The sequence below is a fragment of the Schistocerca gregaria genome, chromosome 1 (genome assembly GCF_023897955.1).
Source record: "Schistocerca gregaria isolate iqSchGreg1 chromosome 1, iqSchGreg1.2, whole genome shotgun sequence".
NCBI classification, from domain to species: domain Eukaryota; kingdom Metazoa; phylum Arthropoda; class Insecta; order Orthoptera; family Acrididae; genus Schistocerca; species Schistocerca gregaria.
The window spans coordinates 201,693,128-201,720,068 of record NC_064920.1 but is presented as its reverse complement, the minus strand read 5'-3'; the positions used below and the strand labels follow the sequence as shown (position 1 = coordinate 201,720,068).

General features: G+C 45.6%; 1 pseudogene; it reads left to right on the top strand.

Moving 5' to 3' along the window:
- The first annotated feature begins 24,819 nt into the window (after nucleotides 1–24,819).
- LOC126290560 (5S ribosomal RNA) lies at nucleotides 24,820–24,937 on the top strand (annotated as a pseudogene).
- The last annotated feature ends 2,004 nt before the right edge of the window (nucleotides 24,938–26,941 follow it).

Sequence of the window (26,941 nt, the reverse complement as noted above, 5' to 3'; positions counted from 1 at the left end):
TTTCGGCGAATGTGGCTGCGGCCTTGGGAGAGGTCCCATTGTCTCAGTATTGTGTAAGGACATGGTGTGGGGAGCCATGGGGTATGAGTTTAGGTAACAGTAATATCAGAAATTGAGTCCACCTTGATGCAAAACACCTTGTTATTTGTTTATTTCTTTATTCTGCCAAACTATTTTCGGTGACAGCATGCAACTGCTTAAGACATGCTGTAACATACAATAAATAAGATTAAAAAACCCCACTGATGACGGTGATATTTATAGCCGAAACTAGTTTGGGATAATAAAGAAATAAACGAATAATAAGGTGTTTTGCATAAAGGCGGACTCAATTTCTGATATTACTGTTTCTCTATGCAAACACGGACCAAAGAGAAGAGTTCCAAGACAAAATCATTAGTTCAGGTAACATCTGATAGTGGTTGAGGTAACAATACGGCGGTACCTCTCGGACATCATGCATCTTTATGTGTTACCTCTCATCTGACAGTATACACGTCCCATTTTTCAACAGGACAATGCCAATCCACACATGGCACATGTCTCTATGAGCTGCCTGTGTGACGGGATCTCAATATCAGTACACGACAGAACATATGAGGATTAACTCGGATGTCACTGACGTTCTAGTACCAGTATCACACATATCAAGGAGCCCTTACAACAGAGAGAGTTTGCCTCAGGAGAGGATACAATGGCTTTATGACAACCTTTCAAACCGAATCAGTGCATCCATCCACAATGAAACTTCACACTGATAAGTAGCCTTATACTATCAAGTTCTTTGTACATTTGACTCGTTTTTGTAATCACTGAAATAATTCCATCTGAACCCGTAAAGTTTCTGCAAGTTTTCTCCTGCCCAATTGGATACTTCACTTTCATTGTCAGGCAGTGTAAATCGGTGCATATAGCAGCTTCGCGAGGGTAGCACTGAGTATCTAAGGCCGGACAACGTGCCCGCAGTAGCGTTAATAAATTATACACAAACAATCCTCACGAATTAGTTTATCTACACTCCTGGAAATGGAAAAAAGAACACATTGACACCGGTGTGTCAGACCCACCATACTTGCTCCGGACACTGCGAGAGGGCTGTACAAGCAATGACACACCAGGAACCACGGTGTTGGCCGTCGAATGGTGCTAGCTGCGCAGCATTTGTGCACCGCCGCCGTCAGTGTCAGCCAGTTTGCCGTGGCATACGGAGCTCCATCGCAGTCTTTAACACTGGTAGCATGCCGCGACAGCGTGGACGTGAACCGTATGTGCAGTTGACGGACTTTGAGCGAGGGCGTATAGTGGGCATGCGGGAGGCCGGGTGGACGTACCGCCGAATTGCTCAACACGTGGGGCGTGAGGTCTCCACAGTATATCGATGTTGTCGCCAGTGGTCGGCGGAAGGTGCACGTGCCCGTCGATCTGGGACCGGACCGCAGCGACCCACGGATACACGCCAAGACCGTAGGATCCTACGCAGTGCCGTAGGGGACCGCACCGCCACTTCCCAGCAAATTAGGGACATTGTTGCTCCTGGGGTATCGGCGAGGACCATTCGCCACCGTCTCCATGAAGCTGGGCTACGGTCCCGCACACCGTTAGGCCGTCTTCCGCTCCCGCCCCAACATCGTGCAGCCCTCCTCCAGTGGTGTCGCGACAGGCGTGAATGGAGGGATGAATGGAGACGTGTCGTCTTCAGCGATGAGAGTCGCTTCTGCCTTGGTGCCAATGATGGTCGTATGCGTGTTTTGCGCCGTGCAGGTGAGCGCCACAATCAGGTCTGCATACGACCGAGGCACACAGAGCCAACACCCGGCTTTATCGTGTGGGGAGCGATATCCTACACTGGCCGTACACCTCTGGTGATCGTCGAGGGGACACTGAATAGTGCACGGTACATCCAAACCGTCATCGAACCCATCGTTCTACCATTCCTAGACCGGCAAGGGAACTTGCTGTTCCAACAGGACAATGCACGTCCGCATGTATCCCGTGCCACCCAACGTGCTCTTGAAGGTTTAAGTCAACTACCCTGGCCAGCAAGTTCTCCGGATCTGTCGCCCATTGAGCATGTTTGGGACTGGATGAAGCGTCGTCTCACGCGGTCTGCACGTCCAGCACGAATGCTTGTCCAACTGAGGCGTCAGGTGGAAATGGCATGGCAAGCCGTTCCACAGGACTACATCCCGCATCTCTACGATCGTCTCCATGGGAGAATAGCAGCCTGCATTGCTGCGAAAGGTGGATATACACTGTACTAGTGCCGACATTGTGCATGCTCTGTTGCCAGTGTCTATGTGCCTGTGGTTCTGTCAGTGTGATCATGTGATGTATCTGACCCCAGGAATGTGTCAATAAAGTTTCCCCTTCCTGGGACAATGAATTCACGGTGTTCTTATTTCAATTTCCAGGAGTGTATTTGTCAAAACCGATTACAAATCCCAGCAGTATTTTCAGTGATTAGTCATCACATAACGACGGGAAAATGTTGTGACTAATTTAATTTATAGTATGTCTAAAAGACATGTCACCGGCCTTGCCGCAGTGGTAGCACCTGTTCCTGTCAGATCACCAAAGTTAAGCGCTGTCAGGCTGGGCTAACACTTATATGGGTGACCATCCGGTCTGCCGAGCGCTGTTGGCAAGCGGGGTGGAAGCAGCCCTTGTGAGGCAAACTGAGGAGCTATTTGATTGAGAAGTAGCGGCTCCGGTCTCGGAAACTGACATACGGCCGGGAGAGCGGTGTGCTGACCACATGCCCCTCAATATCCGCATCCAGTGACGCCTGTGGGCTGAGGATGACACGGCGGCCGGTCGGCACCGTTGGACCTTCTTGGCCTGTTCGGGAGGAGGAGTTAGTGAAAGATATATATTCCCTGCCCTCCTCACTGCCCATCTCCTCCTTCCCCTCCGTCTCGTCCTCTTCCTTTCTCTTTCCATTTTCTCTCCCCCCTCTCTTTGCCTGTCTCCTCTTCTCCCATATCTGTGTCCATATCAACTTTCCCTATGTCTGTCTGTCCACCTCTTTCCCTCCCTTCTCTCTCCACGATTTCACTCCCACCCGAAAGGAAAGTTCCTGATTCTTGCCCAAAAGTATTTGCACCAAGTTTAGTTGAAATCAGTCCAGATGTATAGGAAGGGATTGTCAAGCACAAACAGTTTCTTAAAGGTTTTGAAACTGAGTGTAAAGATTGTTGTCACTAAGTGCTTCCATTATCAAATACGGTGGCTTTTACACCCACAGCGATTCTTTCCAAACAGTATATGATATGCGTACGAAGTTTGGTTGAAATCGGACCAGTGGTTTAGGAAGAGACGTAGAACATACATCCATACATACATTTTTATAATGTGTATGGGTATGGAGGTGTATTTGTGTGTGTGTGTTAATCGATAAAAATGTGCAATGTTCCTATGTCGCTACAAAACCGCAAAAGATGCTAATTAATTACATGTTTTAAATGTTTCATTCTGGGCAGGTCGGTATTTTTTTTTATTCGTCCTTTCATTCTCTTCTCGAAGAAAGAGAGCAGGCTGGTTGACATTCTGCCCATTATAGATTCTCAGTTTTTTTTTTCTTTTCCCAGTTCTTGGAGCCGCCACTTCCTTCTCAAGTAGCCCGTCAGTTGCCACACTAGCTATTATTGGGGCAGAGGGGTTCTCAGCTGAGATAGAATAGGAAGGGATTACCAGTTCCATTGGCCTTGCAACCTAGGGAAACGTCGCGAAAACATTGGTCACAACAGGAGTATATGAGATATTTTAGTTTATTTTTATTGTTACAAATAGCATATCCCAGTAGCCCGAGACTGGGGCAAAGGGAGTCTTAGCTGGGAATATTTTAGAGGAAATTTCCAGTTAAGGCATTCGCGTTTCTTATAAGTGTGAAGTTACAACGTTGAAAATAACTAGCCAGCTGCGGGGGTTCAAGACGTGATACATTCCCGTTCCAGTACTCTACGGTGGGCGAGATATACAAATGGTACACCAATGCTCAGCTATCGATTCAGTATTCCACCCTGGTCGCGATCTATCCAAAACACACTAAGCGAGGTGGCGCATTCTCACACAAAATCGAGTCGCACCAATAGAAATCACTAACGATAACATCGTAAAACAACCTAGAGCTATGGATGCTGACAGATCGAACTCAGTGCAGACGTCATATTGACGGCTTTTAGCATGAAACAAATGATCCCTAGACACGTTCCCACCAAAAAGAATATGTCAATAAAATTGTACAACGAGATATGAGGCGCAGCAAGAACAAAGCAGATACTGAAATAGGGCAAATATTCCCTGTCACTCGACCTTTCCCAGTACACCAAAGGAGTCAGAAAATCTATATTAGATTTCCGAAGTCGCACCAATTTCCATACGTCACGACATATTTACTTTTGTAGTAGAGCATTCTGGATTGGTTTTCACTAGTACAATTTCATATTATTTCACCTAAACTGATTTCATACCCATTTCCCACCACTTACACTTCTACGTCTACATACACATCCATATTATGAAAACTTCTGTGAGCTGCACGGCAGAGTGTACGTCCCATTTTATCCTGCTCTGTTCGGCTATTGAGCGCGGGAGAAAGATTGTTTAAATGCTTGTGTGCGTGCTGTAATTAACCTCATCTCGTTCTCACAATCCACATGTGAGCACTATATAATACTCTGACAGTCATCACTCAAAACCGGTTCTTGACCGATAATTTACATGTATACCTAAGAGCCAGCAAATAAAGTTCTTCAAACGTCTCTGTGACCATCGTCCGCAGCTCGTAGTCTCGTGGTTGCATTCTCGCTTCCCGAGCACGGGGTCCCGGGTTCGATTCCCGGCTGGGTCAGGGATTTTCACCTGCCTCGAGATGACTGCTTGTTTGTGTTGTCCTCATCCTTGCATCATCATTCACGAAAGTGGCGAGGTTGGGCTGAGCAAAGGTTGGGAATTTGTACAGGAGGTGATAACCGCGCAGTTGAACGCCCCACAAATCAGACCTCATCGTCATCATCATCATCGACACTCTCCCGCAGATCAGACAAACCTGTGCTGCCCTTCTCTGTATATGTTTAATCTCCCCTGTGAGTCTCTCTGGTACGGGTCCGACACCTTGAGCAATATTCTATAAAGGGTTGCACGAGAGAATTGTAATTAATCTCCTTTGTAGACTGCATTTACCTAGTATTCTACGAATAAACCGAAGTCTGCTACCTGTCTTACCCACGACTGCGCCTATGTGATCGCTCCGTTTTCACGTGAATACAAAGTAAAGATATCTGTACGAGTCTACCGATTTTAACTGTGACTCACTGATGTTATAGTCATAGACTACTACGTTTTCTTGTTTTGTGAAGTAAAAAATTTACATTTCTGAACATTAAAAACAATCTGCCGCCCTTTGCACCCCTTTGAAATCTTATCAAGATCAGACTGAATATTTGTAGTTTCTTTAAAGCTGTACATCATTATAGATAGCTGTATCATATAGGAAAAAAGTTACTGTTAGTGATGTCTGCAAGGTCTTCAATATATATCGTCCGAGACATTTCCAGGCGCGTTTTCGGCTGGAACATTGTTGAGTGGAGTAGAACTGTCTTCAGCGGTGAGTCCTGCTTCCAACTGAAATCCTATAACCAGTGAAGACGTGAGTGGAGCCGCCGGGATAGCACTGGGATACCAACCTAACCGGCACCCGCCATACAACCCGACAATCAAGAATGTTGGTCTGGGATGCCATTTCATTTCGTAGCAGGACACCCTACGTTGTCGTCCACTCCACCCTAAGAGCGCGGCGAAACGCCGGCGACATTCTACGTCTCGTCTGCTAATCCATCCTGGGTTTAAGTTTCAGAAAAATAATGCCTGGATGCCTACACACAGCGTGAGTTTCTACAGCTTGGCTTTGTGTTTGCCGAAACCTGCCTTCGCAAAAAAAGTCGCCGGATCTCTCTCCAATTCAGAACGATTGGAGCATTACGGGCTGAGTCCTCCAACCAGCTCGGGATTCTGAAGATCTAACGCGCCGATTGGGCATAATTTGGCACAACATCCTTCAGGAGGACATTGAAAAACTGGTAAGCTTTTGCCTATATGATCGTGTATCTTTGCCCTTGTAACTTCTCGCCATTGATTATAGTACACCCGTATGCTTTGTCTTCATTGAAAAATATTTATGTTACAAGGGGACCCTCCACACTGTAAATCACGGATTTTGATGCGCTTCAAATACACACATGCTCATAAATTAAGGATAATGCTGATACATGGGGAAACAACGCTCTGGTGGGCACTTTGAGGATTTAAATCACCTCGGGGTACGCCCCTGTGGCTTTGACAGAGGAACTGTAACAGGTCAGTTGTATTGGGACGTCATTTTGCACCAGTATGTCCGCCCTTTCAGGGGATGATAACGCACGGCCCCACCGAGTTGCCATCGCGGAGGAGTACCTTGAAACAGAAGGTATCAGGCGAATGGAGTGGCCTGCCTGTTCTCTAGACCTAAACCCCATCGAGCACGTCTGGGATGCTGTCGGTCGATGTATTGCTGCACGTCTTCAAACCCCTCCGACACTTCAGGGGCTCCGACAGACACTGGTGCAAGAATGGGAGGCTATACCCCAGCAGCTGCTCGACCACGTGATCCAGAATATACCAGCCCATTGTGTACGTGTGCATGGGGATCATATCCCATATTGATGTCGGGATACATGAGTAGGAAACAGTGTCGTTTTGTAGCACATGTGTTTCGGGACGGTTTTCTCAGCTTATCACCAATTCTGTGGACTTACAGGTCTGTCTCGTGTGTGTTCTCTGTGCGCCAGTTTTGTGTAGTGCCACGTTGTGGGGCACCACATTCTGCAATTATCCTTAATTTATGAGCATTAGTGTATGTTGTAGAGGCACTTACCCTGAGTACCTGGCTATCTGGTTTTTTAGCGACGGGCCTTGGGTTTTGAGAAAATCGATTTGGAATTTCATTGCGCACTTTGTATACTCGTAAGTCGGCTTAGCACAGAGGTAAAGGTTCACGGTTACCTCGCTGGAGGTACCGTCTTTTAATCCTGCTCACGGAGTAGATTTTCGGCATATTTAATGGCATTTGTGATTTCGCCTTTTGATTCTTCGTTTAGTTCCTCTGCTTGTGGATCTTCGTCTGGCTACACTACTTCAGAAACACTTGATTCTTCCATTTCACTGAATTTTTCTAACACACGGCACTAGAGACGCTTTGCGAGCAACTGACATTGTAGTTAGATGCGAACGTTAAGGAATGCAACTCGAAACCTCATTGACCGCAACTAGTAGCTGAGGTTCCAGTTACGGCTAACGGTATTCACTGGAGAAGGTACGATAATGGGCGGAGATCGATTTCAGAAACGACCGTTGTAGGAACATTTGGAACTCCAACTGCGGACCAAAAACGGAGTTAATATTTGAAAAAATTAATAACTGAATATACCTTTATAATTTCGCGCACCTTACACTGTTTGTTGATATTCTTTGAAGTAAAACTGAAAAATTTGGTCGATTTTGAAAAAAAAAAAATATACGACCAGCATTCGAACACCTCACCTCCACCGCGGCAGCCGCGAACTTTTACCGCTGCGCTACGCTGAGTAGCTCGGAATATCACACTAGATGACACTACTCTGAAAGTCGTAGATAACTTCTGTTATCTTGGATCTACTATAGAATCAAACATGTCTGTTGACAAGGAAATTGATGCTCGCATTCGAAGAGCTGCGACAGCTTTTGGCAAAATCTCTACACGTGTTTGGAAAAACAACAAACTCTCTTTGACCACCAAAATTCTTGTATATCAAACTTGCGTCCTCAGCATCCTTTTGTATGCATCAGAAACATGGACTGCCTATGCCAAACAAGAACGTCGCCTTAATGCTTTCCACATGCGGTGCCTGAGATCCATCCTCGGAGTAACATGGAAGGACCGAGTGACCAACGAAGCAGTGCTATCTAAAACTAACTGCAATAGTATTTCAGCTATCTTGAAGCAGAGACGACTCCTCTGGCTGGGACACGTCCACCGTATGAATCCTGACAGACTACCACATGAGGTGATGCTTGGAGAGATCTCTACAGCCAAAAAACCTGTAGGACGTCCTGTGTTGAGGTTCAAGGACTCCTGTAAACGGGATATGGAGAGCTTTGGAATCGACACAAACAGATGGGAGGCACGGGCTAGCAAGAAACCAGAGTGGCGTGATGATATATCATCTGGAATGTCGAAGCATGATGAAGGCTTGTTAGATTAAGGCAGAAAAAGCTTCGCAATGCTACCACTGCTCCTGCCTCAGCAGCCAGATATACTTGTGACAATTTCGGCAAGAGATGCCGTGCTGCCAATATATATAAACCAAGGCCCGCCGCAAAAAAAAGAATAAATCAATAAATAAATAAAATAAATAAAAACCCACATTTACAACATATTTGTTTGAAGCGCATCAAAATCTGTGATTTACTCTATGGAGGGTCCCCTTGATAGTTTAGTCTGTGTATGCATTGATAAACTTAGGAGCTGTAAACATATAGATAATCTTCGTTGCAGAGCAGAGACGACTCAGGTATAGCAAGGCAGTAGTTGAGCTCCAAACAATGATTTTCGGCGAGAGGACAGCGATTGGTTGGTGACTGGTCGCTACCGAATAGCGTGGACGTGAAGCTGCGGCTCCATAGGCTGTTCTGTTTAGAGCACTCAGGGAAAGGGGTGCAAATACTGTAAGTACCGCTATCATTTCAAAAAATCGTAACTTAAAAACAATTAGAGAACCGTTGTTTGTTGTAAAACATTTAACAGCTATCAGTTCCTTTTGCCTTTGTCCTTTGTTGTAGATTTTTCTTCGAATGCCTCCAAATGGCGACAGCCTTTGAGACGGGTACAGTGTGTCACCAGGCACGCAGAATTCAAATCTGTAACAGTGTAACATCGGTACTGCGGAAATATCGACACCAGTGTCGGAGGGTAACATCGGCAAAGACAAGCGTTATGAGGTGGTTTAAAAACAGTAAAGAGACAGCCAGTGTCAAAGACCTTCCTCGAAGTGATCGCCCGAACTGCAGGAAGGAAGACCAGCTGCCCATAAAGTGAAAAACATAAGAACTCATGGTTTGTAGCTGCCAAGTAGCATAACTCAATGAAACTTGAACGATACGTATAAAGAAGTGCTACAATGTAATAAAGAAGGTAACTGAAAGAAACAGACAAAGAGGCGAACAGAAAAGAGATTTTTATTGAGTATTTGTTTGGAGTGTAGCCATGTATGGAAGTGAAGCACGGACGATAACTAGTTTGGACAAGAAGAGAATAGAAGTTTTCGAAATGTGGTGCTACAGAAGAATACTGATAATAAGGTGGATAGATCACGTAACTAATGAGGAGGTATTGAATAGGATTGGGGAGAAGAGAAGTTTGTGGCACAACTTGACTAGAAGAAGGGATCGGTTGGTAGGACATGTTTTGAGGCATCAAGGGATCACAAATTTAGCATTGGAGGGCAGCGTGGAGGGTAAAAATCGTAGAGGGAGACCGAGAGATGGGTACACTAAGCAGATTCAGAAGGATATAGGTTGCAGTAGGTACTGGGAGATGAAGAAGCTTGCACAGGATAGAGTAGCATGGAGAGTTGCATCAAACCAGTTTCAGAACTGAAGACAACAACAACAACAACAACATTGAAAGACAAGAATTACAACGAAGTTATAGCGATTTGTGATGGTCCCCTGGACATTAGAAAAGCAGGGACTTGGTTGTTAGTGGTTAGACACTGGACTCGCATTCGGAAGGACGACGGTTCAATCCCGCGTCCGGCCATTCTGATTTAGGTTTTCCGTGGTTTCCCTAAATCACTCTAGGCAAATGCCGGGATAGTTCCTCTGAAAGGGAACGGCCGACTTCCTTTCCCATCCTTCCCTAATCCGATGAGACCGATGACCACGCTGTCTGGTCTCCTTCCCCAAACCAACCAACCAACCAACCAACTTGGTTGTTAATACGATGTGTGAACACCGTAAACAAGAAGGCACTCTCTGCAACGTCCTGCCATGCTAAAGAGTGGTAAGGAGTTGTGCATGTGGTGCATGTGCATGTGGGCGCGTTGCAATACTCTCCACGTGATCCATGGGATCCAAGTCCATTCGTCGCACCTCTGTTTTCGAGAGCTCTTTCACCTGTGCTGTTCAATGCGGTCGCGCATTGTCAGCCACAAAAAATGAAGTCAGGGAAGACTACACCCCTGAAAAGACGCAATAACGTTGACCGGCAAGTTTACGCCTCCTCACACCATGACAAATGGACCACCAAAACTATCGTGTTCGACAATGTTCCAGGGTGCATTACGTGACCCCACCTATCGCCATATGGGGATACGTTCGGAAACACTACCCATAATGAATTCGCTTTCGGAGACGTAGCAAACGGTGCCGCCTCTGTGTGGGACTCAATGGAACACAACGTACTGTTCGTCGAGCATAGAGTCAACCCCCATGCAGCCACTGTGCCACTGTGGGGTGTAAGACTGCATGCCTTGCAATCCTGTTAAATGTGATTGTAAGGTGGCGGAATAAATTAAGGTCAGATTCGCACCTTACATGAGACCTTTATACATCGCAACGGGAAGGTGAATATGACACCTAACGTAATTCAGCAGTTATGAGCAAATTAGCCTGTTAGTATGTAATGCAAAAAGGGATGATAGTCAATCGATGGTAATTAACACACCATTCCTGTATAATGCATGTCTTGAGGTGAAAAAAGCACTGTGAGGCGATTTAGTTTGAAAGCCAGAGAGACAAGGGCAGAAGCAAAGGTGCGCCGCAAGGGTTACCACAGAAACCACTCAAAAGGTGGCAGGTGGAAAGTCAACGACCCGACCAGGTGACTCAGACGGGAGAAACGCATGTAGCGGCACATCTGCAGAGGGACAGAGAAAGAGCTTTAGAAAGCTGCATTTCGGAATTCCAAAGGGATATGAACAAAAAAGCAGTGACGCGTTTTGATCATGTGTCCAGTCAGTGCAACACATGTGAAGTCAATGTACTTTAGATGTCTAGAACGGGCACAAAACGTCCGATTGGCGGAAACGCACTAGGAAGGAGAAAAATACTGAAGTTTCGGTGCAGTTTAATAGAAGGGACATTGCGATTGCTGGAGAGAATTTCCAGAAATTAAGAGGAACGCTCCTACTGGACGGAAAAGGCCGTGACATGAAGAATGAATGAACCCAGGTGGGGGAGGCAGTTCGACCATGAGTAAGAAAATAGAGAAATTTTTGTGGACTGGAGTCAAGTGCAGAACGGATCACTTAAAGCTGTCTACGATGCAGAGAAGAAATTTGGGTGAACACTGCGTTCACAGCGGCTAAAATCCAGCTAGTAATTAGCTGTAGCAACGTTTAGCTCCAACTGTGGAGAAACGAACCAGCCAATTAGTTAATTGTTCTTGCGAGAACTGAGAGGGCACTATAATATGTACGCTGCTCTAATCATGCACGTGTATATCGCCACTAGGGCTGAGATCAAGATTTCTTGCATAACGAGAAACATAGGGAAAGTTTCTGCTGGAATGTTCAGCAAAGGTCTGATTAGTTTTATAGGAATTTCAGCGGAAGAGAGCGGCCTATCATACGGCAGCTCATTGCAGGTAAATACCGCAGGCAGAGGTGTAAACTTTGTTGGTTCGCCAGCTTGCGTCCACTGTAAACTAGAGTGGCCCTGACTAATCTTTCGCTCAATTTGCCACATAACTAACCATCCACTGTAGACTTGATTGTCATCCTAAATAGTACTGAACTTTGAAACGGACTTGGACGATTTTCGTAGTACTGACCAACATCATAACAATGTGTAGGAACAATTTTGTAAAGAAACTTCTAATTAAACTTTAATATTGTTGTGTTTAGGATTAATATTTTTTCTGAGAGTTAATATTTAATATTGTTGTGGTGAGGATTATTTAACTCTTTGATTTTGGCGAGATACGTTATCCTGACAACTGTTTTGTTGCCAAATTGAAAACTGTGTAAAAGCGTGTATTTTTGTGCTAAAAATTGTGACATTAAACATGTCATTTCAACTTACACAGTTATTCTCAATCATAGAATAAGTAACCACGTTACATGATTGCAATTGAATTAGCTGTTTTACTTTGGTCCCTTCTTGTCTGTTGCACAACGTACCATTCATCTTCTGCTTCAGTTGACCATTGTCGAACACCTCCTCTTCTTTGGCCAGTAGCGTCTGTGCTTCGGAACCATACCCACGCACCTGAAAGAATGCTGTGAGCAATACCAATATTTTGCGTAAAACTCGTCAGACGTCATTCTTCTTCAACTCTCCCGATGATTCTTCTTCATGGGAAGTCATGTAAATATTTTCTCTAGACCATGTGCAGTTGACACACACTGTCGTTTCCCGTTTCTTGAACTGCTTTATGCTGCAGTGCCAGCCGTATTTGGCCTCACACCATGTGACGCCCATCTTTTTCTTCGTGCACGACTGGGAGACCTCTGGCAACATATCCTCTACTGCCATTCATTTCCACCAAATAGTTAGTATTTTATGTTAATTTTATCTATCTCGATCTTAGGTTTTGCAGAGCCGTGTACATAAGCAGTTATGCGTTTTGCATACAGACTGCAAATGGCCATAAGACTGCAAGCAAACGATCGTCCTCTGCGGTACTGACAACTAGCTGATAATGTGCCTGTTTTCAGTTGAAGCAGAATTCCGCATTTCTGAATTTGCGAATAACCTGAAAATTAGGATTTAGGGTCTCTAAACTCCACACAACACACCTGAACATATAAAAAAAATTGCTCTGAACACTATGGGACTTAACTTCTGAGGTCATCAGTCCCCTAGAACTTAGATCTACTTAAACCTAAGTAGCCTAAGGACATCATACATATCCATGCCCGAGGCAGGATTCGAACCTGCGACCGTAGCGGTCGCCCGGTTGCAGACTGAAGCGCCTAGAACCGCTCGGCCACCCCGACCGGCCCTGAACACATCCCTGATAGCTCTAAACAGATGTCTGTTCCGGCTTGACACACGATTGGGTGATAGATCCTTTTTTTTTTTTTTTCGCAGAGAAAGCCGTAACGGGAAATGTTTACCTAGGTGTGCTCGAATAGTTCCCGCTACAACACACAGATTGAAAAGCGGCAGCCATCCATTGTATCCCGGCATGTACGTGCACCCAACATTGGAGTGTGAACGTACAAGATGTACTGAATCACATTTCCCGAGAGGTGGATGGGTCGTGATTGCATAGCTTCCGCACTCTCTAGATTTCAGGCCATTAAAATTCTCTTTGTAGGGTTACGTCAAGGATCGCGGGTACACAGCACCAGTCAATGATACTGGTACCATTTGTGCACGAATCAATGAAGCAGTCAGAACTGTTGATACGTGTCAAAAGAGGGAAACAGATCACCCATTCAACTATGGAAGGTCGCTAAGACACGTGGATCTCGAATGGGGCTAAGTTCCAACTGTGGGAGACTTTGTCCTCGAGCTACGGCAGACCTTAGAAAACCCCGTACAAAATTAATCGCAATATGCATAACTTCAAGCGATAATAATTACTAGATAATTTATTAAAACTCAAACAAACCGTACTGGAAACCTTACTGATACTGACGTTTCATATCTGCTATATTACTTGAAAAAAAAATCCTTCGGAAGGTAAACAGATGAAACAAAATAATGGTCGTAGTCTGACGGAAATGAGGAACTGCTAGACATGGTAACCAAGCAGTTCAGTTTTGTGCTCGATGGTGGTAACAGTCGTTATTTAATGAATAAGCTATATTTTTATAGTTAAAAGTGGAATGAATAGTGAAAGCATCTTGGGCAACGTCTCATGTGATATTACATTACTGTCAAGAAAATACAGCGATGACCGAAATAATAGGTGTGGTGTTCCATATTGTGAATAGACATCACGATCGTAACATTGACTTATTGATTTTTGCCTGCTCTGACGCGGCATTACTTTTACCATATTGCTGTATATATGTCCTTATTTCATGTAATTGGGCAAATAAAGAAGGTGGCACTCGTTTTTCTTAAGTCACAGAGTTTCAACTTTGTTGTAGCGACAATAGTAGCTACCCCAACGACCACATTTACTTTCAGTGGCTAAAATAAGTGTATTGGAAGCGGCGATCTACGGAGAAGAATTCCAATGGGGAAAACGAAACATCTGTGGAAGGCATAAAGTAAGCGTGCATCCCTTCCAAGAATCAGCGAAGCATCGAGTTGTTGGGACTCACTCTCGCAGTTTGTCCAGTGCAGCCCTGCATATGCGGCTTGGCTGAGGGAAGAACTTACGGTGTTCTCATTTTCAAATGCAGTAGCGTATCGAAGCAGGAAGATTCCATAAGTCTGGGAATGGACGCAAACTGCGCACTATGTAATACAGACAAGTGCTCTTGAATGTTCTCACAGTTAAGACACATTCCCTTTGCACGTTTCATGAATAAATATGTTGTTTCGACTCGCAGTGCACAGTGTAATCATTCCACTCATTATTTACAGCAGCGTACAAGAACACAAGTCGATTTAGTTGGCGCATTTTCCCACTAATGCAGTAACCAGGTAGTAGTATATGTTGTTTATGCCTGCTTCGCCCAGTAACGTCACATGTCTGCTACTGTACCTTCAGTCAAGTGAGATGTACGTGTGGATCTCTCAGAGCCATAACTGTTACAATCTCCTTCCACCAACTGCCGGCAGCCAAGGAGACCTAGACTTCCTCTGGACGCCCTCCCGCTGAGTAGCTTTGAATAGCGATTAATGCTCTCCTCCAAACTGTGACGAGGCCATACTTCAATGGCAGTGCAGTGTTATTAATTGTCGTACGCAACTATTCTCGTACTGCTTAGCAGCGAGAGCCTATGAGTCACAAGGACAGGCCTACTTCACTCGCAAGCTCTGTACAGTAGAGATGGGCCAACTCGGTCATCCTTGGGAACTAGTTCACTGGTGATCGCTCTTTTTACGGAACCGTTCATTTTTACTCGTTCATTTGTGCTTGGTATAAAGTTGTCATGAAAAAATGAAAATTAGTAGCATAAGTGACTGAAGATGGAAGGTGCCAAGAGGGAGCATTTGCCTCTCCCCTTGAGTACAGAGTTTTTATTCATAACAGAATTGTCACATACTTTTAATTTTCGAGATTTTGCAAAACCTCTCATTTAGCCAACTGTAGTATTAGGTGGCTGATCACAGTGAAATAATAAAGGTGGCGCACGAAAAACCAGCCCCGATTACAGACTGCTCGCCAATTACGCACGATTTGTTGACCGCTATGAGCAGAATAGACAACGTGTAATAATGAAGCAGTGAAGAAATAACAAATAAGGTAATGCAAACAAAAACTTTGAAACAATAGACGACGATTGGTGGGCGACAATGAGCAGTCTAGTTCTCGGAGTCGATTTTTCGTGCGCGACCCTGTACCACTGAAATGATATTGTAGACGTCATCACACTCTCTTTACAAAATGCGACGGAAGACACTCGATTATGGAGCGCGGGCTTCATTCGGTTATAAGTCCGTAACAGTGAACATGCTCCTTTACCATCAAAAAAATACGGAAAACGACCACTCGTGTGTGCCTTGCCGACTTCCTTTGGATGTGTAATAACAAAAAAATCTCGATTTTTTACAAGTATTTCTTCCACTGTTTATCCAAATAGTGAAGTAAGTTGATATGCCGTTTCGTTAGCTAAAAATGTGTATGCATTACATACCACGTAATTTTTATTTAATTTACGTAATTATAAAGTACATTTTAATTACTGGTTGTGGACGCTGAATAGAATACGAAAAGAGCCAGAAGTTCAGAGTTCAAAACAGGGTTGAAGCATCTAGAATGGGCCCGCGCAGTGAACGAAACGAACAACAACTCTATACTGAACTATGAGCAGTCGGCAGTGGAACTGCGACGAGTGGCCACGCGAAGAAGGACGAGTCCCGCCGAGCGAGACCGAGACAGACGGGAACGGGACCGAGGCTGCAACGAGACCTGCCGACGTGCCGTTGCGGGAACGAGACCGACCGTTTCTCGTTCCCGGGAACTATAAGTAGAAGCCGCGACCGAAGTGAACTATGAACGACCGTTCCTTAGAATTCGCTCCTCTCTCGTTCCGTTCTTCTTGATGAGCCGTTCCTTTGGACCCGTCAGTTCGCGAAGGATCCCTCTCTACTGTACAGGGACTCTATCGGACAAACCAGCCTTATGATTTTAGCGATTCAGCCATTTGAGCTGTCCTCCAACACCATTGGCACTACGAATGCATCTCTTGCAACATTTCATTCCGTGTTCATTCATTACAACGAAAATATTAAACTTGATGTGATAAGCTAAGTAGCGTTTCCTACGCAATCTTCTGGAAAACTATTTCCTGACTAAACATCTTGTTAAAACGACCACTGTCCGAAGAGGTCTTCAGGACACATGGGTACCGACAGGCCGCCGAGTCTTCCTCAGCCCTTAGGCGTCACTGAGGGGCATATGGTGAGCACACTGCTCTCCCAGCCATTGTCAGTTTTAGTGACCGGAGCCACCACTACTCAGTCAAGTTGCTCCTCAGTTTGCCTCACAAGGACTGCGTGCACCCCACTTGCCAACAGCACTCGGCAGACCCGGATGGTCAACCATACAAGTGCTAGCCAAGCCAGACAGCGCTTAACTTCTGTGACCTGACGTAGACTGGTAGATGTGTTGTTACTGTAACTCAATACAATACCGTGTCATCAAAATGGCGGGTATGATATTAATCCAATATGCATAAAACACGTGCAGTAACAATATTTATAACTATACTTACTCCAAAGGCTTCAGCAACTTAGAATCAAAGTGTGACATTCTAAGATAATCTAGCTCTCCGGCTACCTCACATATCAGTCTGCAGCAACCCAACATTCATTCTTTTAGTTATGCGAGGGACACTCCAAAAGAAAATGCACACTATTTTTGTAAATATACAGTTTTCATTCTGCATGTGTGAAAGTTTTACAGTGTGTAGATACATCCTTCCTGGCTGTTTTAAAATTTAGTTCAACCCGTTCCTGTGAGTGGCGCCGTCACACCATGTCTTCAAGATGGCTGCTACACTTGACGTTCGTCAGGAGCAACGTGCTGTCGTAGAATTCCTATGCTGTGAAAACGAGACAGTGGGAAACATCCACAAGAAGTTGAAGAAAGTGTGTGGAGATGCTGCTGTCGATCGCAGTACAGTTAGTCTGTGGGCAAGCAGATTACGTGATGAAAGCGGGCAAGGCGATATTGAGAATTGTCCTCGCAGCTGCAGGCCTCGTACTGCACACACTCCAGACAATGTGCAGAGAGTTAACGAATTGGTGAGTGCTGAGAGACGTATCACAGTGAAGGAATTGTCACGCTACTTTGGGATAGGGGAAGGAAGTGTCTGCAGAATACTGGAAGTGATGACGTTAAAAAATGTTTGTGCCAGGTGGGTTCCCAGGATGTTGACAGTGGCTCACAAAGAAACAACCAAAACGGTATTAAGCGAACTTTAGGAACAGTACGAGAATGGTGGAAATGAATTTCTTGGAAGAATTGTGACAGGTGATGAAGCATGGCTCCATCACCAGAGACGAAGAGGCAATCAATGGAGTGGCATCATGCAAATGCACCAAAAAAAAATTCAAAACCACATCTTGGGCTGGAAAAGTTATAGCTATGGTATTTTCCGATTCCGAAGGACTCTTGCTTGTGGATATCATGCCAAGTGGAACCACCATAAATTCTGATGCATATGTGGCGCGCTGAAGGAACTTGAAGCTCGACTGAGTCGTATTCGACCACATCGGCAAAAGCAGGATGTTTTGCTGTTGCACGACAATGCACGGCCACATGTCAGTCAAAAAACCACGGGAGCGATCACAAAACTCGGATGGACAACACTGAAACACCCGCCTTACAGTCCTGACCTGGCTCCATGTAACTATCATCTCTTCGGGAAACTGAAAGACTCCCTTGTGCACGCTGCCAAATAGTGGCTCCAATAGGTTGGTCCAGAATTTTACCGTGCGGGTATACAGGCGCTGGTTCCAAGATGGCGTAAGGCAGTTGAGAGGGATGTAAATTAGGTGGAGAAATGAAAATATTGTTCCTAAAGGATGTATCAACACACTGTAAAACCTTCAAACATGTAGAATGAAAGATGGATTTTTTTTAAAATAGTGTGCATTTGTTTTGGAGTGACACTCGTATAAAAGCATAATCAATATTGTATGCGTCTGCGCTATTTCTGTTTGAGCACTTACGACGTCGTCCCTCACTACAGCATTATGTCACGTGGCCAAGCGCACGTCCGATACTGATAGGTTAACTTTCCCCTTATTGGAACACCAGTCTACCAGTACACACCACTCACTCTGGCGACACAGATACACAGAAGTGAGTTCACAACTCGTCGGAGGAATGTCACCTCCACTAGAGCTTATTTTGAAGAACCGTTTCCGGACGCACCCGCTTGCCACCGCTCAATTTTCGCCGCCCCTGACACTCCCGCATTCCATGCCCGAGGGCCAGCGGCGTTGCGTCTTCTCACGCCTGCAGAACAATGGCGGGGCCAGGAATCCGCGACTCGGTGCGGTCCGCCCTGAATGCCGATGAGCGGGAGAGACGTATGCATGTCAACCTCCAGCCGCGCGCTGCATACGCGGAGTTTAGTGCAAACCCAAGAGGCGCGCCGCAGTCACTCCCGTGCATTTTAGACGCACCCTCAACAGTCCTAGTACGATATTTTTCTCCTCTTCAGTCCGAAAATTCGTCTGTTACATCTTCTAGTTTCCAATTTTTCCTTTTGTTGTGTACATACACTCCTGGAAATTGAAGTAAGAACACCGTGAATTCATTGTCCCAGGAACGGGAAACTTTATTGACACATTCCTGGAGTCAGATACATCACATGATCACACTGACAGAACCACAGGCACATAGACACAGGCAACAGAGCATGCACAATGTCGGCACTAGTACAGTGTATATCCACCTTTCGCAGCAATGCAGGCTGCTATTCTCCCATGGAGACGATCGTAGAGATGCTGGATGTAGTCCTTTGGAACGGCTTGCCATGCCATTTCCACCTGGCGCCTCAGTTGGACCAGCGTTCGTGCTGGACGTGCAGACCGCGTGAGACGACGCTTCATCCAGTCCCAAACATGCTCAATGGGGGACAGATCCGGAGATCTTGCTGGCCAGGGTAGTTGACTTACACCTTCTAGAGCACGTTGGGTGGCACAGGATACATGGGGACGTGCATTGTCCTGTCGGAACAGCAAGTTCCCTTGCCGGTCTAGGAATGGTACAACGATGGGTTCGATGACGGTTTGGATGTACCGTGCACTATTCAGTGTCCCCTCGACGATCACCAGAGGTGTACGGCCAGTGTAGGAGATCGCTCCCCACACCATGATGCCGGGTGTTGGCCCTGTGTGCCTCAGTCGTATGCAGTCCTGATTGTGGCGCTCACCTGCACGGCGCCAAACACACATACGACCATCATTGGCACCAAGGCAGCAGCGACTCTCATCGCTGAACACGACACGTCTCCATTCGTCCCTCCATTCATGCCTGTCGCGACACCACTGGAGGCGGGCTGCACGATGTTGGGGCGTGAGCGGAAGACGGCCTAACGGTGTGCGGAACCATAGCCCAGCTTCATGGAGACGGTTGCGAATGGTCCTCGCCGATACCCCAGGAGCAACAGTGTCCCTAATTTGCTGGGAAGTGGCGGTGCGGTCCCCTACGGCACTGCGTAAGATCCTACGGTTTTGGCGTGCATCCGTGCGTCGCTGCGGTTCGGTCCCAGGTCGACGGGCACGTGCACCTTCCGCCGACCACTGGCGACAACATCGATGTACTGTGGAGACCTAACGCCCCACGTGTTGAGCAATTCGGCGGTACGTCCACCCGGCCTCCCGCATGCCCGCTATACGCCCTCGCTCAAAGTCCGTCAACTGCACATACGGTTCACGTCCACGCTATCGTGGCATGCTACCAGTGTTAAAGACTGCGATGGAGCTCCGTATGGCACGGCAAACTAGCTGACACTGACGGCGGCGCTGCACAAATGCTGCACAGCTAGCGCCATTCGACGGCCAACACCGCGGTTCCTGGTGTGTCCGCTGTGCCGTGCGTGTGATCATTGCTTGTACAGCCCTCTCGCAGTGTCCGGAGCAAGTATGGCGGGTCTCACACACCGGTGTCAATGTGTTCTTTTTTCCATTTCCAGGAGTGTAGTTCCGCGTAGTCAGCTCGTACACAACTTTCCCACTAGAGTGCGCCCCGCTAAGCACAACAGCGCAGGCGCAGCACTCGTCCGTCTCCGCAGTACGAGATGGCGCCGTCTTAGAGACGGACCAAATTCTGCTTCCGCCGATCCGCGTATTAATATGTCTCGCAGCCAATGAGATTGCTGCTAACGTAGAACCTTTTCTCCTCGCCGATCACACTCGCGCAGTGATACCTGAACGCGCGAGGTATTATAACGAGTGTGCAGACCTCCGATTAGTCAGTCTGCATTTGTCTGCACCAGTCTGTGCAAGTCTGCATTAGTCTGCACCAGTCTATATTCAAGTTTCAGTCTGCGCCTAATAAGATTGTCATATTCCTGTACACAGCCATGAAGATAAATGAATAGAAACTTTGTCAAGTAACAGAGATGTGTGAGAATAAGATTAACGTACCAAGACCAAAGGAACTTCAGACTGTCAATTGCAAACAGCATCCAGAATCAAGTTAAGTAATTTCTATGCTTTTTATTATTTTAATAAATGTGTGTGAAAATTAACCAAGTTCTTTTTAAAGTCGGCCACCGTCAATCTGCTACTCTAAGCGTGCAAGTGACATTTCTATCGTCTGACCTAACGGCAGAAGATAAACACGCCACGATAAGACCACAAGACATATTGCTGAGACTCGCGTACTTCGTTAGAGCGACAAGTCAAATAATCTTTTGGTATGTGTACCGAAGGTCTCACAGTACGCACACCACACCTATATTGCGTTATTCCTTTCATTTCAGTGTAGGACTGTCGCACCAGATCAGATGGGTGCTTGTAATTATTAAAGTGCAGCTACTCACAGAGTTCCAGTGTAGACCGCAATTATCGTATAGCAGCGAAGCTTCGTAGATATGCTAATCCTTCATGTGGAAATGACTGACGCTGGCGAAAATTAGTTGCAGTTTTGGCAACCAGTTGTAAATCTGACTGTATGACATCCATACTACCATTTTACAAGCCGTAGCAGTTAATAATAAAATCAACATTATGCCTTTCTCTGCCCAATTCCAAATTCATTACATATTGAATCATTTTATAAGTCTTTCTTGCATTCACAGGGCCAGATTTGCATCTAGTGGCCAAAATTGGAGCTAATTATTTTCCAGCGTAAATCGGACCGAATTAACGTATTAGCATATCTACCAAATTTCGTTACTTCTTTGTTTCTTTCACTGGTGCCATGTCCCACGCTGGTGCAGGGTCGGCATTATTAGGAACGGATTTAGCAAGGTTAGTAGAAAGGGGTGGCCGGATGCCCTTCATGCCGCCACCCCATAACCCCCGGGATGGAATTAGTGTACTCCTGCTGTCTGCGACGAGTGTAATTCATGGAATAGTGCGAACATGTTCAGATGTCTGCGAATCGTATAAGTGAGGCGGAACGTGGGTACCAGCCCGGTATTCACCTAGTGGGATGTGGAAAACCGCCTAAACACCACATCCAGGCTGGCCGGCACATCGGCCCTCGTCGTTAATCCGCCGGGCGGATTCGATCCGGGACCGGCGTGCCTACTCGAGTCCAGGAAGCAGCGCGTTAGTGCTCTCGGCTATCCTGGCGAGCACCAAATTTTGTTACTATAGGATAATTATGGCTCACTCTACACCTGCTGAGTAGCTGCACTTTAATTATTATCAGCCAGTACCTTGGTCAGGTTAGTGCTAGTAAACCGATTCGTTAAAAAATTGATTTCCCATGTATCAAACTGACGTATTAATTAATATGTTAAAAATCTGACTTAAAGCAAGTAACACAGAAAGAGTTTATGAACAGTTTAAAATTAGGTCTAAAGTTTGTTGGAAGTATCTAAGTGTTCTCATTATCAAATTCTGTATACATATACTCTTAGTAATTTGCTCTCCATTATGAGCAAAAGCTAGTTTATGAGGCAGCTCAATGTTTATGAGGCCATTTTTTTTAAGTATGTGTTGTACAAAGTATTTTGTAGGTGCGTTCATTAGTATACGTGAATAATGTTTGCAAAGTCTGGTGGGATTGGAGTTAGCAGTAAAGAAGCAGTAACTTAAAACATCACGCTGCGGTCTTGTTGCAAGAACAACGAAAATATAGTAAGCAACAAAATTTTTCGCTTTCATTACTTTGTGAGAAGTGTCAGCGAAAAAAAGTTTCGAAAAGGTTTGAAATTATGTGTAATGTTGCCAGAGTGAGAGTCTCGGTCCGGAACACAGTTTTAATCTGCGAGGAAGTTTCATATGTGTAAAGTTTATTGCAAGTCATTATATGCTCTCTTTCTAAAATAGTGGAAGGATGAAGTCTGTGTATCAGCGCGCCGTCAATTTCGCTTTATCAAGACAAACACGTAGTTTCAAGGGACGAAATTCGAATTTCAGCCAGATTTTGTAATCTGATAACTGGTGGAAAGACTGTCAAAAGAAAATTGGTATTACTGAGAAAGACCATTGCTGCTAAGCACACTGTGAAATGTATGTGTGGCACATACGGTCGGGGGTCCCTTTCTAGAGAATTCCGTCGCCTGATACGAGTCTTTTTAGTTGACGCACATCTCCCGGGAATGTTATTTTTTTGCTAGTAAATACATGGGCTTCTATTATGATTCACGATACTTCTTAATAAGTTTATTGATTACTCAGTGAATTAATCAGGATCAAAAATTCGCAGCAACCTCACAACATGATTCCCAACTATCTATGGACTCTTGCGTAACTTTTCTGATGAGCTGCAGGATGCCAAAAGACATTTGAATACAAACCAGTGTATTTTCGCATATTTTAATAGTGTCATGGACGATGACAACGCAGTTAAAGTTTTCTTTGTAATTTATCTCTCTCACATAAACACTTCCTCCTTTTTGGAAGTGTGTTGAAATTTTCTGGCATTTGCTTTGCATGACATCATACTTATGTACGGTATTTTCATGAAACCATTGAATATGTCAGGCATTTTGTAATATTTTCATGTTTGTTTTTCATTTAGGACTTACAGTCTGAATGATATTTTTAATTCCTTTTAGAAGAATAATTCGAATGGCTCTAAGCTCTATGGTGCTTAACATCTGAGGTCATCAGTCCCCTAGACTTGGAACTATGTAAACCTGACTAAGGTAAGGACATCACACATTGCCCGAAGCAGCATTCGAATCTGCGACCGTAGCACCCACGTGGTTCCGGACTGAAGCGCCTAGAACCTCATGGTCACCGCGGCCGGCAATTCCTTTTACTTTGGTCAGGAAATATTTAGCTTCCATAAGTACAACTTGTTTTTCTTCGTAGCGGACGTACATTTTGTGCAGATACAACAGAAGTTTTCCCTTTATTTCTTTTTAGAAATTGCAATTGAAATCATATTGAGAGGTTGATTTCCCCAATGCGTGGATCGGCAAATATCTATTAGGTACATTACATATGTAGACTGTGGACAGTTGAGAATGTGGGCCTCACGGGAAGCGTGCAAGGGATAAGTCCCAGCAGTCGCGCTATTCATCTGTGTCCTCGGTGGCTCAGATGGATGGAGTGCCTGCCATGTAAGCAGGAGATCCCGCATTCGAGTACCGGTCGAGGCACAAATTTTCACCTGTCCCCGTTGATATATATCAGCAACACCTGTTGGCGGCTGAGGGTTTATATTAATTGTCATTTATTCATCAATGGTATCTGTTCTTTATAGAACAGTTACTATCTTCATATATGTCATCCATTTCTCATGACCAGTAGCGACGCAGGACGGGAATGGTCGGTATTGTTCACGAACCAGTTGATGAGGAGCAAGTAGAGAGGCACATATGCCCACACGCTGATTTCTGTGATTTTGGCTTAGAGCATGTGGCACCCATACACCTGATTTTTGAACCTTCCCTATAGCACGCTACTATCGCTCGATGGTGGAATGATCACAGTTCATCATATATGCCAGTTCTCGAGTATATTGACGTGGATCATTGGGGATTAATGGGTTTAAACGATTACCATCAGACACCGAAGGTCTTCCTGAATGCGGAGAGTCATTAATGTCAAAACGATCCTAATTAAAACGAGGAAACCGTTTTTTCGCCGTACTCTGTCCAATGGCTTTATCCCCAAACACGGCGCAAATTTTTCTCGCTGCTTTCACCTCTGTACTGAACTGAAACAGAAGAACATGTCGAAAATGTTCCAATTACTCTACTTTCGACTCCATTTTCTAGCGTCTACAGCTCCAGTCACTATCTCCAAATAACAAAATAATAATACATAAACTCAAATAACAACAACGAATTCCACCGGAATATCAACATCCAAAAGAAAAACCCTACGGAGTTAACCACCAGCCTAATATTTTTATGTCTAACATGTAAATGCAGAGGGATCTAAAAAAATGTATCCACTGTTTAAAATCACAGATTATTTTTTAGTCAACTAATGAGGTAACAATCCTGAAGTCTTACGTCCACGAGGAACACGCAGAATTCTCTTCTCGAACTGTTCTTTCTTCCAATTTCCTTTTTCCATATTATAACAGTGGGCAACGGCCTTGCCGCAGTGGATACACAGGTCCCCGTGAGATCACCGAAGTTAAGCGCTGTCGGGCGTGGTCAGCACCTGGATGGGTGACCACCCAGGCCGCCATGCGCTGTTGTCATTTTTCGGGGTGCACTCAGCCTCGTGATGCCAATTGAGGAGCTACTCGTCCGAATAGGGGCGGCATCTGTCAACAATACCATTATAACGACCGGGAGAGCGGTGTGCTGACCCCACGTCCTCCCTATCCGCATCCTCCACTGAGGATGACACGGCGGTCGGATGGTCCCAGTAGGCCACTCGTGGCCTGATGACGGAGTCCATATTATAACAGCGGTCGACAAAGTGCATTTCAAATGGTTCAAATGGCTGTGAGCACTATGGGACTCAACTGCTGTTGTCATCAGTCCCCTAGAACTTAGAACAACTTAAACCTAACTAACCTAAGGACATCACACACATCCATGCCCGAGGCAGGATTCGAACCTGCGACCGCAGCAGTCTCACGAAAGTGCATTTCAAGAAAACCTTACAGTCGATCAGTCTCAAAATGAATCTCACATTACAGACGCGCGGATCCCGTTCTGGCACCACGGAATCGGTCCGTTTCCGGTTGTTAGTCGCTTTTCTGCTGGATCTCCCAACTGACCAACCCACGTTCGTACGGGGACGGTGTTAAGTTGATAGACGATGAGGTGGTCGTATCCTTGGCATAATCTGATACGAGAAGAGAGTGATTCACGATGCAGCCACTGGCTTCTCTGTCCGCCAGCGCAGAGCCACGCAGTCTGGCTCGACACCTGTTTAGCAGGCACCTCTCTGGGTCAGGGCGTGAACAGCGTTCGCGAACCAGCCGCGTGATGGAGTGCGTCCGGTTCTCCGTATCTGCCTTTTTCCCTCCTCTCCTTCTCTCCCCCTCCCTCCCCCTTCCCCTCTCTCTCTCTGCACGTGTGTGTGTGTGTGTGTGTGTGTGTGTGTGTGTGTGCGGCTTCCCGCACCTGTGCGCGCCGCCCTGACTCAGCAGCCACGCCGTCGCGTGATGTCAGATTCTTGACCGCCAGCCAGCGGGCGGCGATCGTACGATGCCGGCTGGCTGCAGCTCGCTCAACGCCCAAGCCGAGCCCGGCCGCTTTCGGAGCTGCCCTCTCCTGCGGGCCTCTGCACCCAGCACTGCGTGCCGGAACCGTGACTCACGCGTGCTGAATACACTTCATCCTTGCCCCAAGATCCGTCCGCAAGCTGCAGTGCGAGAACTACCACGTTCAACTCACTCTGTTTTAGAAGAGTGCACAAAGGTTGTTCTCGTTGCTCTCCAATACCAATTCAGTGTATTATCTCACTGTTACGGTACTATCTCATTCATATGGTTTGTGTTCCACTTAAAACTTTGCCAGTGACCTTGATCGCGATGGAAATGTCACATATATTGCGCTCGCGCACACACACATATATATATGTGTGTGTGTGACATTTGCATACGCGATCAAGGTCACTGGCAAAGTTTTAAGCGGAACAGAAACCATATGAATGAGATAGTACCATAACAGTGAGACAATACTACTGAATTAGTATTGGAGAACAACGAGATCAACCTTTGTGCGCTACGGTCGCAGGTTCGAATCCTGCCTCGGGCATGCATGTGTGTGATGTCCTTAGGTTAGTTAGGTTTTATTACTTCTAAGTTCTAGGCGAATGATGACCTCAGAAGTTAGGTCGCATAGTGCTCAGAGCCATTTGAACCATTTTTGAATATGAATATATATATATATATATATATATATATATATATATATATATATATATATATATATAGGGTGGTCCATTGATAGTGACCGGGCCAAATAGCTCACGAAATAAGCATCAAACGAAAAAACCACAAAGAACGATACTCGTCTATCTTGAAGGGGGAAACCAGATGGCGCTATGGTTGGCCCGCTACATGGCGCTACCATAGGTCAAACGGGTATCAACTGCGTATTTTTAAATAGGGGCCCCCATTTTTTATTACATATTCGTGTAGTACGTAAAGAAATATGAATGTTTTAGTTGGACCACTTTTTTCGCTTTCTGATAATCACAAACGTATAAGTACTTGGTATCACATAACATTCTCCCAGTGTGGACG